The sequence below is a fragment of the Vulpes lagopus genome, chromosome X, assembly GCF_018345385.1.
Source record: "Vulpes lagopus strain Blue_001 chromosome X, ASM1834538v1, whole genome shotgun sequence".
Lineage (NCBI taxonomy): Eukaryota > Metazoa > Chordata > Mammalia > Carnivora > Canidae > Vulpes > Vulpes lagopus.
Genome location: NC_054848.1, coordinates 13141894 through 13165145, shown reverse-complemented (window position 1 = coordinate 13165145; position 23252 = coordinate 13141894). Strand labels below are relative to the sequence as shown.

The window sequence follows — 23252 nt, the reverse complement described above, 5'->3', positions numbered from 1 at the left end:
AAACAGAATACCACATACTATTTTGCAACTTGTTTTCATTTATCATTATCCCTTAAAGAAAAATCTCTATCAGCACAGTTAAAATTACATCTTTCTTTTAACAACTACATAATATTCTGCTATAACGATACACGTGGTTTCTGTTTTTTAGTTGGTCCTTATGGATGGGCTTTTAGATTTCCAAACTATAAACAGCCACTAATTAACCTAAAGAAAATTCCTATAAAAATTCAACTAGGATGTTATAGCAAAAAATGGGGGAATAAGGGCCTCCCAAAAACTCCTCCCTCAATGCAATAAGAAAACCAACTAAGAAAATGGGCAGAACTCTGGAAATTAACCAAAGTCTTGCAGCAATCCAGGGAGCGTTTATTCAAGAAAAGCTGCTGAATCTCAGGAAGAACACTGAGCTTTGTAGTATGTAACTGGCCTTACACCCATGCCCCCAGCCGAACTGCAGACATTTTCACCGAGGTTGCAAGCTGGGGATGCTGCAACCAGACAAACAGCCTAGCAGCCACAGGAGAGGGCAGGACAGGGATGGGCTTCTTGAATGTATAGATTAGTGTTTTTCTTTCTCTCATTCTCTCTCTCCCTTCCTTCTGATACTTCTAGTATTTCTCATAGCATGTGGTCTCCCTCTCCTAGCCCTAGACTAGGAGCTGGGGTTGAGAGGAGAGACAGTCCTGTCTTCTTTGCTGGACCCACCAGGAATGGAGCTTTCCTCATATGGAACTGGTAGGGGAGACATGGGTAACAGGTCGTGGCTCAAATACTGCAGATTTGCTGCTCACCACAATTTAGGAGATTTTCTTGAATGCTTCTCCACTTGCAGTATGTCCTCAGGTCAATTTCCAATGACTTTAAATGATTATTTTTTATAATTTTTTTGTTATTTAAATGGTTGTTTCATTGGAGAGGGTCAGCTGAGTTTCTCATGTTGCTGTTAGAAAAGTCAATCCTCCCTAGATTCATTCTTGACCAGAGAAGCAATAGGGTGTTATGATAAAGAGAACAGCCCTTACAGTAAAGAACTTGGTTGTAAATCCTGGCCTGGGCACTAATTAGCTGTCTGCATAGCCTAAGGCAAACTACTTAACTCTTGTGCCTCAGTCTCCCCATAACTGTAAAGAGAGATAATGGTAATTACCTCATGAGAGCTAATTAACAGTGTTGACAATAGCATCCATTCAATAAATGCACCACTGTCTGATTTATTGACCCACTTATCTTATTTTGTTCCCGGTCTAGCTGCATAACCTGGGATGCCTGGGTGACTCAGCGGTTGAGTGTCTGCCTTTGGCTCAGGGTGTGATCCTGGAGTCCCGGGATCAAGTCCTACATCGGGCTTCCTGCAAGGAGCCTGCTCCTCCCTCTGCCTATGTCTCTGCCCCTCTCTCTCTCTGTGTGTCTTTCATAAATAAAATCTTAAAAAAAAAAAAAAAAAAGAGTAACCTGAGCAGCTTTTGAAAAATACAGTTACCTAGGCCCTACCCCCCAAAGATTCTGCTTTAGCTGGTAAATTATGTGGCCCAGGCATGAGTATTTTTGCAAAGCTCTCTAGATAATTCTAATGTGTAGCCAAGGCTGAGAATCACTGCACTTTCAGTGATCTCATTCTCTCTCCAGGCTTCAATTACCTTACAAATGATCACCAAATCACTCTCTCCAAACGTAACATCTCAGACACTTCATGCACTTTTTCAAAACCCTAATGTGGGACCCAAGAAATTTAACAAAAATCCCCTGCCCCTGGACAAGCAGAGCAGGACTAACTCCATTTTGTGCTACACCCGCCATCTCCTGTATGACCCCCACATGACCTGCTTATCGCTTAAGACGTTCCCCCACCCTAGTCAAGCCACTGAGCATACCCTTATCGGAAATCGGCTCATAAAAATGTAACCCTGCCTTGTGCCCACCAAAACTGCGCGCCAATTCTGACCAGAGTGATAGGCCAGATCAAATGGTCACTATAGGGCAAATTGTGATTCAATTGGCCACCTGCGTGCGGACCGACATGACTGTGCAACTTTCTATGTGTGTTACAATCCCATTGGCCACTGGCCCCTATAAAGCTGCTACGCCTCTTAGCCTCGGGGTCCAAGTCCCTGCTCTGCTGTGTCTGGTATACTTGGACCCAAGCTGGAGCTTGCAAATAAACCCTCTTGCGCTTGCATGGGTGTCAGCTCCTTGGTAGTTTCTCGGATTTGCAATCTTGGGCACAACACTAATATGGATACCCAATGCCATCTCAGACATAACATAAATAAATCTCATTCATTTGCCCTCCCTACACACCCTGGCACCTGTCAATTAATCTTGCTGATGTCAACTATCCATACCCTAAATCAGAAACTTCTCTTCAATGGTGACCATATCCAGTTGATCTTTCCACCAACCCACGTCCCAAACTAAGGCTATCTTCTCCTCTGTCATAGCCTTAACCCTTCCTAGGATCTCACCCGGCTATCATGACAGATTTTTTTAAGTAGAATTAACACACATAACCATACAGGGACAGATTTAACTTTTTCTAACCTTATTCCATTATTTGGTATTCTTTTCACAACAAAATAAGCAGGCACTAATATTGAGAGAGGAGAAGAACCCCTGAGTGTGACTTTCAGATAATAGTGAATGTTCCTCAAGTAAACAAGTAGACATCAATAGTAATTATCAGGGGCACCTGAGAGGCTCGGTTTTTAGGCATCCGACAGTTTGGCTCAAGTCAGGATCTCAAGGTCCTGAAATTGAGCCCTCCATTGGATTCCATGCTCAGCACGAAGTCTGCTTCTCCCTCTCCCTCTGCTCCTTCCTCCATTCTCTCTCAAATAAATAAAATCTTTAATATTTATATATTTAAAAATACTAATTATCAGAATTTGTTTCTAGAAGAAATACAATATTCATATGGAAAAGTATAATATACATACAGAGAAGCATACAAATCCCAAGTATATAGTGTATGGGAGATGAGTTTTCATAAATGGAACACAACTACATAACCAGCAGCCAAGATCAAGAAATAAAACATTACAAGCCTTCTAGAAGCCCCCCACCCCCAGTGCAGCTCCTTTCAATCACTACCCATATGCCATTTTCCTAACTTCTAATACCACAGATTAGTCTTGCCTTTTTGGGAACTTTATATAGTCAGAATATGTACCCACAAGTCTGGCTTCTTTGTTCAATATTGCTTGTGACATTCTTCCAAGTTGGTGAGTGAAATTACAGTTCAGTCATTTTTGTTGTTATTCAAATACTTGTGTGGATATATCACAAATTACTTATCCTTCTGCCACTGGACATTTGGATGGTTTCCACTTTGAGTCTATTCTGAATCATGCTTCTCTAATATTCTTTTTCATGTCTTGTCAAGACATGTAGAGTGGAATACATTGGCCTGAAATCTATTTCTCTTTAGGTTTTTAAGAGTGGTAACTGCTTGCTTACCAGATATGTATATGTTTAGTGTTAGTAGATATGGCCACGCTGCCACCAATAGTGTTTGAGAATTCAGTTTGCTAAAGGTGGTAACCTTTTCAGAGGATCATAGGTATTATGGCTCCGATACCAATCCTAAAATGTTAAGGCGGAGGTGTCCCACACAGCACCAAGTAATTCTCTAGAGGACACCTGAGTGTCCTACAATTCAACTCAACTCTGACAGGATTACCCAGAGACAGCATCAGACTGCACAGGTTAAGGGCTCAGCCCTCCAAGATGGGCCCCCTTGGTGCCTTGCCCCGCTTCAGACATCAGGTTGTTATCAACTGGCTATAAATTAGAGGTGCCCATGACCTCCTCCTCAGGTTTAATTTGCTAAAACAGCTCACAGAACTCAAAGAAACATTTTACTTGGTAGATTAACAGTTTATTACAAAAAGGATATAACCCAGAAACAGGCAAATGAAGGAAATGAAATGGGGCAAAGTATGGGGGAGTGTGCAGAGTTTCTATGGTCTCTTGGAGCACCACTCCACTCTCCCCAAATATCTTGTGCTCACCAACCCCGAAGCGCTCTGAACCCCGTCCTTTTTGGGTTTTTATGGGCTTCATTAAATAGGCATGATTGATTAAAAACCACTGACAATTGGTGATTAATTCAACCTCTAGCCCCCTCACACCTGGAGGTTTGTGGGGACCAGGTATCAAAAGTTCCAAACCTCTAATCACAAGGTTGGTTCCCTTGGCAACCAACCGCCATCCTGGTTACCTGAGGGCTTACCCTAAGTCACCTTATTAACGTAACAAAAGAACATTTACTGCTCTGATCACAGGAAATTCCATGGGTTTTAGGAGCTCTGTGCCAGGAACTGGGTTGAAGATCAAATATATATTTATTATAAATCACAACATTACAACAGGCCATTTGCATGTAACTGATTCTCTACTAATCTCCATGAAAGGGCACCTGGGGGTTCAGTCAGTTAAGTGTCTGCCTTCAGCTCAGGTCAGGATCCCAGGGTCCTGGGGTCCAGGCCCACGTCAGGCTCCTTGCTCAAGGGGGAGTCTGCTTCTCCCTCGGCTTCTGTCCCCCCTCCCCACTTGTGCTCTCTCTCTCTATCTTAAGTGAATAAATAAATCTTTAAGAAAAAAATCTCCATGAAACAGGGAGATGTGTTTGTTGTTGTCAGTTCATTCTCGGGGTCATATTGCCTACACTTAATAAATAGTAGTTGAATAAATACTTTTTCTGACCCATACTCACCTCAGCTCATCTTCCAATTCCAGTTTGTCCTCCACACTGTCTGCATATTCTTCCTTTTGAAAGCTCACAATACTGTTCTCATGCCTTCAGACATCTCATCCTGGAACTCCACCATCCTCAGGACAATATTCTATCTCCTTAGAATGGCATTCAAGTCCCTTCACAACTGGCCTGGAGCAGCTTCTCTAGTTTCATCTCTGAACACTGACGAACATACACACATGCACACATACTCTATAGCTGCATTCTGCTTCTCCCACTTTTAGACACATCTTGTACTTTCACATATCTGTATGTACATGGTGTGTATCATGGTGTGTACAGATATTCACATATCTGTATGTACATGGTATGTACACTATGTACATGGTGCAGAAGATGGGAAACTAAATAGCCTTAAAGTTAAGGCTGGTTTGCGACATGGAAAACTGATTAGTTTTATAACTTTGGGCAAGTTTGTTTAAATCTGCCTGAAACCTAATTTCCTCATATGTAAAATAGAGATAGTGCCTCCCTCATAGGACTATTATGAAAAAAAAAAATGTACTAGTGTACTAAATGAATGTAATACAATGCTCAGAGATATTCAATAACTGTTCAGTTATATCCCACCCCAACTTACTCCCTCCATTCTTGAATGCTACTTCTCTGTAGCTCCTTCCTTCCCAAGTGCCCAGGTATAGTTTATTTTCCCTGTGTATTCTCTGACTCTTCAAATATCTATAAATGCCCATCACATGGTATACTGTCTTGGATATGCTTCCAAATAAAATGGGGGAGGGACGTAAGTGGAGCAGAGCATATGGGTACAACACTATTGAAGCTGGGTGATGCATTCATGGGGGTTCATTTGCCTACTACGTACTTACATCAAGTGTTTGACATTCTCCACATTCAAGTTTTTTCGTATCTATTTCAGCACTTATCACATTATAATTATGTTTATCTCTATTAAAATGTTTTCTCTCCAAAGGCAAGGAGTAACTTCCATTCACCTCCTAGCACAAGGCTAGGCATCCAAGATTTGGTCAAAAAAATTCTCAATCAAGTGAATAAACCAGCTCTCACAAATAAAAAGTAACTGTTGTATAATATATCCCTTACTGTGAACATAGAAATTACACATCTTCAGGTACAGGCTTGCCTATACATGGGAAGAAAACACCAACATGATCAATGTGGTTCCAGCATCAATATAGTTGTCTTGCAAAATAATCCCTAAGAAATTAAAATCCTTGACATGTGAACAATTTAAAAACTACTATTTCAGTGTTAATTTAGTATCAAGTTAACCTTCAGTTATCTTTGCCATAAGTAATATATAGAACCGAAAAGCTCCCAACTAAGTGTAAATGAAATTGCTGCTAAAACCTCCATATGGGGATCCCTGGGTGGCTCGGGGGTTTAGTGCCTGCCTTTGGCCCAGGATGTGATTCTGGAGTCCCGGGATCGAGTCCCACATCGGGCTCCCTGCACGGAGCCTGCTTCTCCCTCTGCCTATGTCTCTGCCTCTCGCTCTCTCTGTGTCTCTCATGAATAAATAAATAAAATCTTTTAAAAAAAAATAAAAATTAAAATTAAAAAATAAAAATAAATAAATAAATAAATAAAAATAAAACCTCCATATGGTACGTTGAGACCAACTGCTTTATTTACCTTGGAAAGTGTCCTTTGGTCCCATACACCACTAGGATCACTGCTTTTTATAGCAAACATGGAATATACACACATAAGTGAGGTAAACCCATAGGTCACTTTTCTTGCTCTTTGTACACTAACCCTCCAAGAGACATGCCAAGAACTTTCTGAAATATTCAAGCCATAAGGAAGATAAAGTAATTATAAGCCTTTGGAACTTACCTGTGGACCCCTGTAAGCCTGAGATGTCTCAATTCAAAAAGGAGGTTAATTTTCTAAGTTTTGTTTCTCAAGGTTCAAGATGTTCTAAGTCAAATTCTCCATGGAAAAGCTCTGAATTGTGGGTAGAAACGTTTTAACACAAACTAAAGATAATAAGGTGGTGCTTATCCCAGATACTCAATTAGCAGGAAATATTTTATATAATTGCTCCTTCAAACAGTCCAAGTTACCAACCATTTCTCAAAATAAAAGAAAAAATACAAAGATTTCACTCCTCTTTTTCTAAACTCCAAACCTGTAACACTCTCGGCTGGATCCATCTCAGATTACATGTGCAAATTTCTGACACAGAACAAGAACCTATGGACTCATATTTGTTTTCTCAGGTGGAAGGCCAGAGATGGAAAAAAAGGAATAGATGAAATCAACTTCCTTACAGCTTACAGATGTATACTAAACTGTGGGGGTGCTGGATACAAATCAGAAAAATTCACCGACCATTTGGGAGAAACCTGGACAAAGTTCTGGAGGAAGATTGAAGGCCACTAAAATAGCTTCCCTCCTACCTAATTCTGAAAGATTAAGTGACTGTGCTGAGTAATCAGTCCACACATGTTCCAGTTTGCCTGAAATAATACTTTCTTTCCTAGCTAAAATGTAATAAATTTTCAGAACTGTTCAAAGGTTGGAATAAGCTTCTCTCTTTCAAGTATTTTTTAAAGACTTCCTTAGAAAGATTTAAAATTGTAAAAGGTCTTGTTGGGAGGGGTTGAAAGAATTCCGCAAGAGCACCAGTGGACCCTTCCTTATTTTCTATTTTTTCTCTGCTGCAGCTGCCAAGTTCAGATTCTTAGCTCACACACGGACTACTTCAAGTCCTGCCCCTAGACTCGTGCAATTTTACCACACCACCCTCCACATTCCCTCCATGATATCTTATTGAAACAAGATCACACACACACACACACACACACACACACACACACACACACCCGAACTCAAAGGGACTTCCAGGGCTCCTCATTCCCTTTCCTGTAAAACCCAGATTCCTGAGCATGGCTTTTGAGGCCTGCCCATCTGGCCTAAACTACCTTTCCCACAACCTCACGTCTGTCTCCTCCCTACCCTGCATCTAAGGCTTCAGTCACTCCAGATGCCAACCAGTCCCTCAACACATAAGAGCCATTCAAGCCTCTGGACACCTTGCAACACGTGTCCCCTGCCTGGGAGCTCGAGGTCTCCCCACTTCATTACTGGCAAGGCTCATTCTTCAGATCACTTCAAGACAAATCTTATGTTTGCAACCTTAACTCCAGATGGCATGTTTTCTGCATTCCCATAACCCTTCTCACTAGCATTCTATCACATCACTAGCCTTGTAGCACAGCCAAGTCTGTATTTGGTCACCGTCTCCACTGTATCCCCATCACGTTCCCTTCCCTCCAAGTGTCCAGCCCAAGGCAAGAGAATATCTTTATCATTTGTACCTCTGGACTCTTTTTTACAATGTTTGCTAATTTTCAGTTGCTCAATTAATGTTTGCTGAATTAATTTATTTTCACAGCCTGTAGTAACAGAATCACTTTTCTTTCTCTCATCTTGTAATTACTTTTACAAGTGGCTGCTAAATTGGCTTTAGTCATCTCACACCATATAGTCATAAGAGTTCCTGCAGGAATATGAGAATATTAACTTGTCTATTCCATCCCTGCTCACCTAGGAAGGACCGGTTAGACCAAAGCATGAGGAAAGGCCTCATCATGCTTTATCCCAGCCCTCTGCTTCAGAACCCAGAACACCTCAGTGATGCTCCAGCTGCTAGGTGCTCCAGAGATGCACACTGCAGGCTTCCTCCAACCAAGCCTCCTTCTACTCAGCATACCCCCATCAGATGTCAGCCCCCAAGTATGCACCTTCAACAACAGAAATATAGAGGAATATCTGAAGGACATGCTTATAAGTTGTATCAGCTGAAGAACCAGGTCAACTATCCTGAGTTCTCCCTTCCTGTTCATTTACACATTCTAAAAATCAAGAGTGATTTTCAGTCCAGAGGGACCTAGGTGAGCTGCCCAAGAAAATATGAATATCCAATTCTCAACATCAGGTACCAGAGTATATGCCTAAGCCAAACTACCACACTAGTAAAGAGAGGACAGATATTTAGTGCTTAGGCATAATTTCAGACACAGAAGCCCAGTAATAGCTGAAAGTACTTAATGCTTTAAGATGTATTAGGCACCTCTCCATTAAAAGCATTGTGTTCAGTGCCATGCTAGGAAGTGAGCAGCACTGAACAAAGTAACTTACTTTTCTCTCTCTCATACGCTCATTCTCTCCCTCCCTCACCCCTAAACACTTTATTATTCACCTCCCCAAAACAGATACTCTCTTACACCATCCCACCATCATCACCACACCTCAGGAAATCAACATTAATATCATCATACAGCATGTGGTCCATACTCAGAGTCCCTCAATTGTCCTATAAATGACCTATAGAACTTTTTCATATCCAAGATTTTTTTTTTTAAGATTTTATTGGGCAGCCCAGTGGCTCAGCGGTTTAGCGCCGCCTTCAGCCCAGGGCCTGATCCTGGAAACTTGGGATAGAGTCTCATGTCAGGCTCCCTGATGTAGCCTGCTTCTCCTTCTGCCTGTCTCTGCCTCTCTCTGTGTGTGTCTCTCATGAATAAATAAATAAAATCTTTTATTAAGATTTATTTATTCATGAGACACACAGAGAGAGAGAGAGAGAGAGAGAGAGAGAGAGAGAGGCAGAGACACAGGCAGAGGGAGAAGCAGGCTCAAGGCAGGGAGCCCAATGCAGGAATCAATCCCAGGACCCCAGGATCATGTCCTGGGCCCAAGGCAGGTGCGGAACTGCTGAGCCACCCAAGGATCCCATATCCAAGATTTAATTAATGTTCATGCATTACATTTTTATCTTATCTTTCCTTAATCTTCCCCTAATCTAGCCCCATCAACCCTTGGTTATTCATGACACTGAATCCTTTCAAGAGTTCACAATGTTCCTGTAGAAAATTCCACGTTTTAGATGTGTCTGTTTCCTTATGATAACATTAACATTCACGTCAAACATTTCTGGCAAGAACACCACAAAGATGATACTGTGATATAGTAAGAGGTACACATCAGTGAGGGGCACATAATATCAGAACATCCCACCACTGACTGCCAAGGTTGACCATTTGTTTAAGGTGGTGACAGCCAAGATCTCTCCAATGCAAAAACATGTTTTCATATAGTACTTTGAGACCATGTTACTATTCTATACCCTGACCAATCGGCTTTTCAATCTGTTAAATACTAATTCTAAGTAAGTCTAGCTAAATTACATCAACATCTACAGAACTGGAATCCTAATTCGAAATCACAACAAAGATGGGGGGGATATTTATTCCATGTGGTATGTGTCATTACCTCCAGTTTATGCACAAATAAACACCACAATTTAGTTAAGTAAGATGTTCAAGGTCACAAGTTCAGAGGCAATACTCAAACCTATACATGCCTGCATCCAAAGCTCATGGTCTTCCCATTACATCAGGGGCTGGAAAACTAATATTCAGAGGCCAAATCTGGATCATTGCCTGGTTTTGTATGGCCCATGAGCTGAGAATGGTTTTTACAGATGAACATTTGCAATCAATTTGACGATCAGGGAACGCTAACTTTGAATCCCATTAGGTAAAATATTATTCCCAAAACAAGAATCTCATGTTTCTTACTAGTAGACTTATATTACAAAAAAAATTGTACTGGACTATTATGTTTTGAATTTGTCAATAAAAAGTCTGTGGAAGTTTGTTTTGTCTCTTGTTATATCAAGTCCTCACTTTTACCTCTTGGCCTACAAAGCCTAAAATATTTACCACCAGGCCCTTTACAGAAAGGGTCACCAACCCCTGCACAACAGTACACTGCCTCCCTGAGCTATACTTTATATCCTTGCAGACACCCTGAATAGCCATGCAGAAAGGATATTTTCTTGAAATAATCAGCTATACTAAGTAAATGCCAGTTTAAAGAGTGAACACAGGGCCTGGGTGGCTCAGTCTGTTCAGTGTCTGCCTTCAGTTCAGGTCATGATCCCAGGGTCCTGGATGGAGCTCCATGTTCAGCAGGGAATCTGCTTCTCCCTCTGCCTCTGTCCCTCCCCCTGCTCATGTGCTCACTCACAGGCTCTCTCTCTCTCTCTCTCTCTCCCCTTCTCAAATAAATAAAACCTTTTTTAAAAAAAGAACACACATGTATTACCCCCTATCTTCTGCCCATTTATATTCATTTGTTTAAAATTTTCAGAAGCTTTTGTACAAGGGCTTCCTACATTACTATGTATTTTCACAGCAACCATTTGGAGCAACTAGACACCAGACTTCAGTTATAAGCAAAATTTATGCAATAATTAACACCCTAAAAAGTAAAACTCTGCCCTTTTGTCCAGCTTTGAGGTATAACAAATAAAACTGTCATATATTTAAAGTGTCCACTGTGGGCAGCCAGGGGGCTCAGAGGTTTAGCGCCGCCTTCAGCCCAGGGTGTGATCCTGGAGACTCGGGATCGAGTCCCATGTCCGGTTCCCTGCGTGGAGCCTGCTTCTCCCTCTGCCTGTGTCTCTGCCTCTCTCTGTGTCTATCATGAATAAATAAAATCCTTTAAAATTTTTTTTAAAAAATGAAGTGTCCATTGTGATTATTCTATATACATACACATTGTGAAAGGATTCCCCTCCAGAGTTAATTAACACATTTGTCACCTCACACTTTTACTTTCATGTATGTGTGAGAACGCTTAAATTCTACTCTCTTAGCAAATTTCAATTATACCATACAATGTTATGAACTACAGTCACCATGTTTAACATTAGATCATCAGGCCTCGGGATCCCTGGGTGGCGCAGCGGTTTGGCGCCTGCCTTTGGCCCAGGGCGCGATCCTGGGGACCCGGGATCGAGTCCCACGTCGGGCTCCCGGTGCATGGAGCCTGCTTCTCCCTCTGCCTATGTCTCTGCCTCTCTCTCTCTCTCTCTGTGTGACTATCATAAATAAATAAATATTTAAAAAAAAAAAAAAAAAGATCATCAGGCCTCGTTCATGTAATAACTGAAAATTTGTACCCTTTGACCATTCTCTCCCCCTTTCCTCCACCCCCTACCTACCCCAGCCCCTGACAACCACCATTCTATTCTGTTTCCATGAGTTCAACTTTTTTTTCTCCCAAGATTCCACATTGAAATGGTATCATACAGTATTTGTCTGGTTTATTTCACTTATTTGTTTTTTATTTTTAAAGGGCAAAAGGTATTATAAATCTTCATAACCATTCTTTGAAAATGTCCTTATGCATTTGTGAAAACATAATGATCCAAGTCCTCTCAATGTGTAAGCTCCTCCCAAGCTGCAAATCAATTTTGGAAGCTACATTATCTTTCGGATCCCCCAATATGCCATTTAAGGCCAGAGAATCTAATAAAATTATAGGCCAAATCCTGCCCAGATGCTAAAAACAGGCTGTATTGGCAGGGGTTACAGCCCAGATCTGGTTTGCCAGCATTCTTGGCCCAAGGCCCAAAATTCACCCCACTACTGGGGAAGACCCAGCCGGCCACTCTGGCTCTGATGAAATCTGAACAGCAAAAAGACTCTGGGCAAAAACTCAGGAACTTGTACACTGCTAGTGGAAACGCAGACTGGTATAACATCCAGAGACCTTTTGGCAATATCCATAAGAATTACAATCAATCTGGAAGCCTGGGTGGCTCAGTGGTTGAGCGTCTGCCTTCGGCTCAGGGCGTGGTCCTGGAGTCCCAGGATCAAATCCCACAGCAGGCTCCCTGCATGGAGCTTGCTTCTCCCTCTGCCTATGTCTCTGCCTCTCTCTCTCTCTCTCTCATGAATAAATAAATAAAATCTTTAAAAAAAAGAATTACAATTAACCTTCTGATCTAGGAATTCTACCTCTATGAATTTATATTCCTTTTTACACAAGCAAAATGACATATGTACAAGGTCATGCAATATGTATTGTGTAAGATACAGATTGCAAAACACCTAGAGGTCCCTTATCTAAAATATTAGTTTAATCAACTGTGGTTCATCCACACAACAGATTTCTAGGCAGCTCTAGTAGACATGTGTCATATCTGAGATTACCCATTATCTTTTGAAAGCTTTTCTCTATTTGAAGAAATTTCTCATAAGTTTCACCTCCCAACTTGAAAGCTGAGAATCAGATTCCTAGGCTTCTTTGCAGCTAAACTGCAAACATGTGACCAAGGCTCCACTGATCAGACATATGCACACATGAATTCGCTTTAGAAGTGAGAAATAGAAGAGAAGCTGCTCAGAGCATTACTTTTACAGGTGAGAAGCTGCAGTAGCTGCAAAGCTGCCTTCCTGGCTCAGGATGACAATGGAAGCATCTGCAGTCAAGGCAAATAAATCCCTGCGATCTGCTGCTCAATGCGGGCAGAAGCACAGGTGGCTTCCACTTAATACCAGTGCTATGTGGGGCTTGGGAAGTTAGATGGCAGCCGGTTTCTCCAGCCTCCAACAATTCTATCAGTTACCTAAAGTCCTAATCCCTCTTTGGCTTAACTATTTAGAGTGGATTCAGCTGTCTGCCACCAAAAGGAAAAAAGGGGGAAAAAACCCACGAACTAAAAAAGAGTGAGGAAGCTCCTTGTGTAAGGACATGGAAAGATCATCAGGTTAAACCACTGAAACAGAAAAAGCATGGTGCACAATAGTGGGTATAGTAGGTTATTTTTTTTAGGGGGTTGACTATAAATACATTTACTTATATATTTGTATGCAATCTCTTGAAGTTGAAGCTAACAAACTTGGCTGCCAGCTGTCCTCCAAGGAAGAGAAGGGAACCCCTTGGCCAAGGCACAGGGGTAGGGAAGAGTTTGCTGTATTTCTTATTATACCTCTTGATTTTTGAATCATGTACATGTACTATCTACTTAAAATGAATTCAGAAAAGCTGAGGAGTAAGAGACAAGGCCTAATCCCATGTCAGCAGAAAATATAGACATACCACAAAACCATTCCCCTCCCACCTGTTCTAAGTGCAATTACAAAACAAAATGCCCAGCTGAACAAAGCTGCAAGGATCCTTACTCACTGAGCTCAGATTTAACACACAAACACAGCAGTCTTTCCTCTAAGTTGCCAACACAAACCAAGGCAGCACCTTGCTTTATAAAAACGAGTTATCTCTGTCAAAGGTAGCTCTAACTGGGTGATCAAGAGGAAGGCACCTGACCTCTTTTGGTCTCAAGTCTCATCTATTGGAACAAAGCACCGTGACTAGATAGAACACAAGGCTTTTTTGAGATCCGAACATTCTATAAAACGAATTCTATGAGTAAAAGCTAAAACTATAGTTTGAACTGGCATTTACCACTTCTACTTTGCATTATGGTTCTCCGTTTATCTGCTACATCTCCCTACAAGGCCACAAGTCTCTTGAAGGCAAGTCCAGAATTTGCAAAGTCATCCCTGCATTCCCCATCCACCCATCCCATTGATTTCCCACTAAGAAAGCTTATGGAATACATTAAATATGCCCAGCTGAGTCTTAACTCTTCACTGCACTGAGAGAACCCCTATGAATGTTGTTTTGTACCACTGAATTGTGCCTTATGTGAATATATCAACCTATTCAATTTTTTTTCAGATTTAAAGGATCAGAGACACCACCTGATTCCAGGATAGCAAGTACCTCATGTGAGTTCAGGTAAGTAATTTTGTAATCACCTGACTCGAAGCAAACAAAGCCAAAGAGAAATACAACATATCCTCCCAGAACTTTGAATTTACTCAGTTTTCTTGTTTTTGCAGGAGGAGGATCACTTTTGAATTAAAACAAAGAAATATGTTAAGGAATCAAACATGAAACTAATATGATTCCTAAAGACAAGAATTCAAATAAATTCTACACTAGCTAGCTGTTTTGGTTTTTGCACAATGGATTAGCATATTCAGACAGAGAGTCTATAGACTCACCTATACTGTTATTTGGAATGAGGAAAGATTATAGGTAGGGGTGACATTTGACGACAATGATTTATTATGACTTTTGTAAACTAGGCCTTCTTTGGCAAGCCAATGCCACAGCTTTTCAAGCTGTCCAGTTGGCTGCACATGTTCAGGCATACATCTCAGAGTCACCTGCCTAACACTTCAAGGTGAGCTGCGGGGAAGAGTGTAAAAAGAGTGAACCACCCAAGTACAAAGGAAGCATCCCACCTACCCCCAGAAGACAGTCACTGCGATGTAGAACAGTATAGGGAAAAAGAACAATAGAATCAACTAAGAACATTTACTGAGGGCTGACCAAGTGCCAGGCACTGATTTAAATGCCAGGAACAGATGAGAGGAAGGAATGCACACACACACACATGTGCGTGCAAGCACATACACACACAGTCTTGACACTACAACTGAATTAAAATGCAACAGTGGCTCAGATTACAAAAGAAAATTCATTTTAGGATGTTGGCCCAGTTTCTAGGCTCTGCACATCACAGACTTTTGTAGAGCTGGAGGCAGCAAAATCTCAGGTGAACACACATGCACTGCCAAGATTATATAAAGCTTTTACTTTAGGTAAAGGTTCTAGCAACTCACACTTAGCGCCAAAGGACTCACTTCCCAGACAATTTGTTTATTGATATTTTCAATGCTTTTTCAAAAACAAAATTACAGGTAGGGGTTATTTGATATTTTTGTAAGTTTGTTTCAGTATATTCTATGTATCTTTTATTTCATACACTCACACAAGCACAGGCACACATGCACTCACTCATACACACATTCTCTTTTCAAACCAGTGCCTTAGTGAGAGAAACAGAGCAAGCCAAGGCACCTCATGTCAGTGGAACACCCGTGTATTACATACAAATCCTTGAAATGCTTTGGAAGGAATGAACAAATGGAAGTTAAGTCTCAGATCACATTAGAGTTCTCACTCTCCAACTTAAACCCAGACAGATCAGAACCTTCCAGCACATGGGGATCCCTGGGTGGCTCAGCGGTTTAGCGCCTGCCTTTGGCCCAGGGTGTAATCCTGGAGACCCGGGATCGAGTCCCACGTAGGGCTCCCTGCATGAAGCCTGCTTCTCCCTCTACCTGTGTCTCTGCCTCTCTGTGTGTGTGTGTGTGTGTGTCTCTCTCTCCCTCCAGCACAGTTAAACTCATACCCAAAAGAGCACTTTTTGATAGGGTAGGCAATCTGACTTCATTAATTGGGTTTCCATGTTGAATTCCTAGTGAAGACCCTTTCAACTGTTAAAACAACAAATGCTCCTCTCTCTCCTCCCTGACATGCGGGCAGCCTCCCTCTGAGAAAGCCGACTCCCTCAAAGCAGGCTGTACTGCAGGGCACTGAAACTGGAAACGGGCCCCTCCCTGTTCATGACTGTTCTCCCCATAGCAGGGCCTCATGGCAACCAGCACACTAAGTTCCCCAGCATCATCACAGCAAATGCAAATGGATTCTTTAGCCCAATTAGCCAGAACCCAGCCCCAAGTCCACTCTGCTATTGGTCCTATTGAGATCTAATGGCCACGTTATATTAACAAGACTAACTTCTTTCCATGACCAAATCCCCTTTCTATGCCCCAGAAAGAAACATCCATCCTCTTCCCACTCTAGCTTAACAGACACCCATCATTTAAGGCCTGGCCTTGCTCTCAACTGTCTGTCCTTGTCTGGTGCCTCACCCCCAGGTACCCACTGACACTTCCCTGATACCTAAACCTCCAACTTTCCCTGCTCTTAGGTCTGTCACTGAGTTGTGCTTGCCAAAAGGGACATCCCTAGGACCCAGGTGGATCTCCTGTGTTGTACCTTGAAATCACCTCTAGTCACTATTCCAATGGCCCGGATAGACTTTGCATTGCCTGATCTGAGACAATCCACTCATCCCTCCTTAACTGGCACCCCCACCACGTGGATGAGCTAAGGTCTAGGTCCTGATTTCTCCCAAGACAATCTACCCCAAGTCTCACAAGCCATGCCTAGAGATTTGACAACTTAGACATATTTGACACAGAAAGAACAGTCTCTACCCTCAAGGAGTTTATAATCTGTTATGGACTAAATGTGCCCCCCCCCACAAATTCATATGTTAAAGCCCTACCCCTCAATGTGATGGTATTAGGAGATGGAGCCTTTGGGAGCTGATTAAGATCAGATGAGATCATGAGGGTGGAGACCCCATGAATGGGATCTGTAACCTTAGAAGAGTCACAAGTCTGCTTCACTCTCTCTGCCAGGTCAGGACACAGCAAGAAGCTGGCTGTCTGCAACCCAGAAGAGGGCCCTCGCCAGAACCTGACCATGCTGGCACCCTGACCTTGAACCTCCAGCCTTTAGAGCTGTCAGAAATAAATTTCTATTGTTTGTAAGCCACTTGGTTTATGGTATTTTGTTATAGCAGCCCGAACTAAGAACACAATCTGATCAGAGTATGTATATTCAAGAAGTTTGAGAAAAAGGATCAACATTTCTCAAGCACCTACTACATACTCTCCAAGCATTATGCTTTCCTTCTTATGTGTTATTTCTAATATTTAAACTAACCCTAGATAAATGGTTTTGCAGATAGGCATTTAGGGATTCAGAATAGTTATTAGAGAAATTCTGGAAAATGAGAAATGACCTGAATTTCAAGATCTTGCCACCCAGCAATTCATATTATAAATGTCACATGAACCAAATTCACTGTACAAATAGGCAACCCCTTATGTTCACTAAGATGCCATTCATTCATTCATTCATTCATTCTTTTAGGTGGCATACTGTGGCAATGAATGAAGTCTCTCTGGGCCTAGCAACTGAAAGACACATACTGTTTGTACCTTGGCAACCAGAGATACATGCAAATTAGGAACCTCTTATTTTTTTGGCCTTCCAAATGGCCATGGGCACACATCTGTGAGAAAGGGAGAGATTGTAAAGGGTACAGGCTCAGACTGAATATTTTCTCTCCATAGAACCAAGGAACGAACCTCACATCCAGTTTCATCATAACTATGCTAAAACTGAGTCAACCAGAGTACAAAACAGAAACTAATGAACATTTTCTGATTTTTCTTTTGGCTGCCCTGCATCACAACACCTTGCCAATGTTTATGAAATTTTCTACCTGCCTTCAGCTAAAGAAGTTAAAAATGTCAGATACTCACTTTCCTGATTTTGGTAAGGGCACAGGCCCTCAGCTTGGTCAGACACACTACAGGGCATTTGAATCAGTAATGAGTATGCAAAGTAGCAGGAATAGTAGATCACTGTTTTCTGAAAACAGCAGCAATGTCAGTTCCTAGGGGCAACAGGGGTGCCGAGCTCCACATCTGAGGTCCAGTGCAGGCAAAGAAAGGTATACCTAGAGGTATACAAATATTCAGTGGCTCCAGTTCCAGCATCTTCACCAGACCAAATCTGTGGCATGATATGGCTGTAGTTCTAGCAATGCTGCCTCTTGTGCACTTTTCAAGCCTTTTCCCCAGCTTTCTTAAGAAAAGACTGAGCTACCCAATGAACTCCTTTTTTGCTTAAATTACCCACAGGTATGTCTGTTACTAACATGATTGTGTTATGACTCCTGGGTGTTATAGAAAAGAGGTCAAAAATAAGTTTTGACTGGCCCATCCAAGCTCACCTCTATCAATTATCTATTGCTACATAACCAACCACCCCAAAACATTAGTTCTTAAAACATTTATTTAGTTAATAATTTGGGGGTCAGCAATCTGGGCTGAGCTCAGCTAGGCAATTTTACTGATGTGGACCAGACTCTGCTGATGTCAGGTGGGACTCACTTAGGCTTCCACAGTCAGCTATTGAGTTGACTGGGGGCCTCCACTAGCCTCCATGTGGCCTCTTATCCTCCAGCAGGTGAGCCTGGGCTTTTCCACTTGGTGGCAGAGCTCCCAAAGCAGCAAGAACTGAAGGTGAAATCCTTCTTTGGACCAAGGCTCAAAACTTGCACAGTCACTTCTACTGTATTCTATGATTAAAGCAAGTCATGAGGGGATCCCTGGTGGCTCAGCGGTTTAGTGCCTGCCTTTGGCCCAGGGCGCAGTCCTGGAGTCCCGGGATCAAGTCCCACGTCGGGCTCCCGGCATGGAGCCTGCTTCTCCCTCCTCCTGTGTCTCTGCCTCTCTCTCTCTCTCTCTCTCTCTCTCTCTCTCTGTGTGTGTGTGTCTATCATGAATAAATGAATAAATAAATCTTTAAAAAAAAAAAAAAAAAGCAAGTCATGAGACCAGCCAACACTTTAAGGATGGAGACACAGATTTCACATCTTGATTTAAAAAACAGAAAAGAAGATGCAGGGTGCCTGGGTGGCTCAGTCGATTAGGCATCTGGCTCTTGGTCTTGGCTCTGTTCATGATCTCAGGGTCCTGAGATGGAGCCCCACGTTGAGCTCTACACTCAGTGTGGAGTCTGCTTGAGATTCTATCCCCCTCCTATTCCCTCCCCCAGTTCACACTCCTTCTCTCTCTCTAAAATAAATTAATAAAATCTTTTTTAAAAGGAGCAGCATAGGGACACCTGGGTGGTTCAGCAGTTGGGCATCTGCCTTCGGCTCAGGGCGTGATTCTCGAGTTCCGGGATCAAGTCCCATATCGAGCTCCCTGCATGGAGCCTGCTTCTCCCTCTGGCTAAGTCTCTCCCTCTCTCCTGTCTCTCTCATGAATAAATAAATAAAATCTTTTTTTAAAAAAAGAAAGGAGCAGCACGGTATTGGGGGAATTTTACAATCTACTATAGCTATTTGATAAACAGCACAATGGGGAAGCTGTCACAATAGTGATAACCCTAGGGATTCCCAACTATTACAACTGCTTATATCCAGAATCTCTCTCACCATCAATTCCATTAACCCACCACCAATGCCAGCCACCAATCCAACAACAGCTAACGAAAAGCAATAAACACACAGTACTGAGTCTGCCAACTCCACAGCCTGTAAACAGTTTATACAGAGGGCAGGCCTCTTGGATCTCCCATACTGCAGGGCATGCTAAAGATCATGAAGTCGTGTGGCATTGGACACCAGCTCTCTGGCTATGGGCCTTTCTACAAACCTCAGTTTTCCTCCGCCACAGCTCACAATCAGCATTTTCTGCATATGAACAAATGGGCAGTATGCACACTTCAAGCAGAGGACTAGTTAATATCCCTAAATAACAGAAAAACTTACTATAACTCCAAAAGAATCTAAAAAAGCTTTGCTCTGAATTTGTTTATTAAGATCTTGAAGAGGTTTAACCATATCCTCTTAAATTGGCAAGAGCCACTTAAACTGGCAGACCCCACAAATTGAAACTTGATGTTTCCCTGACAACTGTTGAACTGAGACAGGGAAGGCTCCTGTGAGAAGTCTCCATGGAAACCACCCAGTCCTTGCATCTACCATTTACCTTATTCTTTGGCTGGCATTCAAGCACATCAAATTAGCAATAAAAACGAAAGGAAGTTGGAAGGGCTTTGGAGCGATGAAGACTATGTTTGGTACAGTGAGATTTTCCAGGAAAAAGAAAGCCTATGTCCAAATGTCCAAATGTCTCAAGTCCAAATGTCTCAAGACTCAGATTAAGAAGCCTCTGCATGCCCAACCCATTTTTTAAAATAATCTAAGAAGTTTTAAAACATAATGTACTGGTTCCCCTAGGGCTGCTGTGACAAAGCACCAAAAGCTGGATAGCTTAAAACAACAGAAATTCATTGCCTCACATTTCTGGAGGCTGGAAGTCCAAAATCAAGGTATCCACAGAGTTGATTCCTTCTGAGAGCTCTAAGCGAAAATCTGTTCCGTGCCTCTCTCCTTGGAATTCCCCAAGAGTTCCTCAGCTTGTAAATGCATGGCTCCAATTTTCCTCTTCATGTGGCACTGTCTTTGTGTGGATTAGGAGCCTGCTCTATTCCAGTATGATCCCATCTTAACTTCATTATATCTGCAAAGACATATTTCCAAATAAGGCCACCCTCCAAGGTACTGGGGGTTAGGACCTCAACATATCTTCTTGCAGGGACACAATCCAACCCACAATCTACAGCTTTTATATAAAGTATTTGATTTTACCTATTCACTAAGTGTTTGTTAAAGCAAATTGATAGTTCCATTTAATTTATGGCTTAATCAAAATAGAAGATTCATACTTGTTCACACTGCTATACTTAGCTACTGAAATCTGAGCAAATGCAACCTTTATTCTGAATTGTCATGTGCCCAGCCCAAAACTGGAGTTTCTACTGCAAAAGAGAAGCAGGAAATGAACAGCAGCGAACAACCAGAAATCTCTATTATATAGGCAAAGAGAAAAACACCACTCAGAAAAACAAGTCTAGTGTCCAGATACTCAGGCCCTTAGGTAAGAACACACTGCAAAACTGAGATCATAAAAGTTAACGGTGCTTGGAAATGACCTTGAAACTGAAATGAAGAAACTAGAATGTGTCTAACAAAACCAGAGACAAAAGGCACAGAAAAGGCATACAGAAAATAGCTTCCTAAATCAGAAGCACTTGAAAAAAGTCAATCATACACTTACATACAGGGACTCACATGGACCCATTTCAGAACACAACTGGGCCAGAACTTTAGGACACCACCACATACAAAAGTGCTGCATTATTTATTATTTCTGATTCTTCTGATTCTGATCTTTGTAGGTCCTGTTGTACTTTTCTTAAATGCTTTTTTCAAAAATTAAACTTTTGAGATAATTGTAGATTCACATGCAGTTGTAAGAAATGACATGGGAAAGATTATTCAGGGGAAATTGGGTAAAGGATGCACAGGATAACACCTTGTAAAAACTACGATACAAGAACACAACCAGGATACTGACATTGATAGAGTCAAAATAGAGAACAGAAGATTTCCTTCACCATAAAGATCTCTTATGCTGCCCTTTTATAGCCAATCACTTTACTCCTGCTCCTGCCCCCTCAACCCCTGAGAACCACTAATCTGTTCTCCACTTCTATAATTTTGTCCTTTAAAAAACATTATATAAATATAACTACATAGTATGTGACCATTTGGGATTGGCTTTTTTTCACCCAGCAGAGTTCTCTAGGGATCCATCCAGGTTGTTATATCTATAGTTCATTCTCTTCAATTGCTGAGTAGTATTCCATGATATGGGGTATACCAGTGTGTTTAACCATTTACCCATTGAAGAACATCTGTGTCATTTCCAGTTATGGGCTATTAAGAATAAAGCTGCTATAACCATTTGTGCACAGGTTTTTGGGTAAACATAAATCTTCCTTTCTCTGGGATATATGCCCAGGAATGCAATTGCTGGGTCATATGGTATATTTAGTGTTTTTAAAGAAACTGCCAAACTGTTTTTCCAGAGGGGCTACATCACTGTACCTTTTCAAAAGCAAGCAAGTTTTTTAGCAGCCTCATCAGCATTTGGTCATGTCACTATTTTTTATTTTAGCCATTCTGCTAGGTATGTAGTGATCTCTCATTGTGACATTAATTTGCATTACCCTAATGGCTAATGATGTTGAACATCTTTTTTTTTAATTTTTTTAAAGATTTTATTTATTCATGAGAGACAGAGAGAGAGACAGAGTGAGAGAGAGAGAGAGAGAGAGAGAGGCAAAGACATAGGCAGAGGGAGAAGCAGGCTCCTCACAGGGAGCCTGACGCAGGACTCAATCCCTGGACCTCGGGATCACGCCCTGAGCCAAAGGCAGACGCTCAACTGCTTAGCCACTCAGGCGTCCCTTGTTGATCTTTTCATGTGGTTATTTGTCATCTGTCTATATATTTTCACTGAAATGTCTCTTCATGTCTTTTGCCGATTTTCTAACTGGATTTTTTGTTTTCTTACTGTTGAGTTTTGACAGTTCTTTATATATTATAGATAGTCTGTTGTCAGGTATGTGATGTGCAAATATTTTCTCCACTCTGTAGCTTGTCTCTTACAGTCTTTCTCAGAGTAAAAATTGTTAATTTTTTTAAATTGTTAATTTTGATGAAATCCGATTTATCATTTTTTCCTTTTATGGATCACACCTCTGGTGTCAAGTCGAAAAAGTCTTTGCCTAGCCCTAGGTCCTAATGACTTTGATGTTTTTTTTCACTTATAGTTTTATGTTTTATATTCGTTTGTGATCTTTGTTATTTTATATAAATATATATATTTAGTGTTACATAAACACGTGTATAAAATATACATATATATGTATACACACACACACAAATAACATAAGTTGAAAGAAGGGATAAGTGGAGTTGTCTTTCCATTGTCCAAGATAAAGATAAAGATAAAACTTAACAGTAATAATTTCTTACCAAAGCATCCCCTAAATCTTAGGTTCATAAGGTAGAAAAACCTCCATCTCCCCTCATTTCATTGCTTTTCAATCAAATCACAGTAAAATCATTCACCCACTAGCATCACTGTGTGGCAAGATGGTACATGTGTATAATAAATCCCTCCTTAAAATATCTATACGAGGCAGCCCAAGTGCCTCAGCAGTTTAGCGCCACCTTTAGCCCAGGGCCTGATCCTGGAGACCTGGGATCAAGTCCCACGTCAGGCTCCCAGGAGCCTGCTTCTCCTTCTGCCTGTGTCTGCCTCTCTCTCTGTGTGTCCCTCATGAATAAATA

General features: G+C 41.5%; 1 protein-coding gene across 5 annotated transcripts in view; it reads right to left on the bottom strand.

Annotated features, from left to right (window-relative positions):
• Window positions 1–23252, bottom strand: part of REPS2 (RALBP1 associated Eps domain containing 2) — a 227493-nt gene that overhangs the window by 166923 nt on the left and 37318 nt on the right. The window lies entirely within an intron of this gene.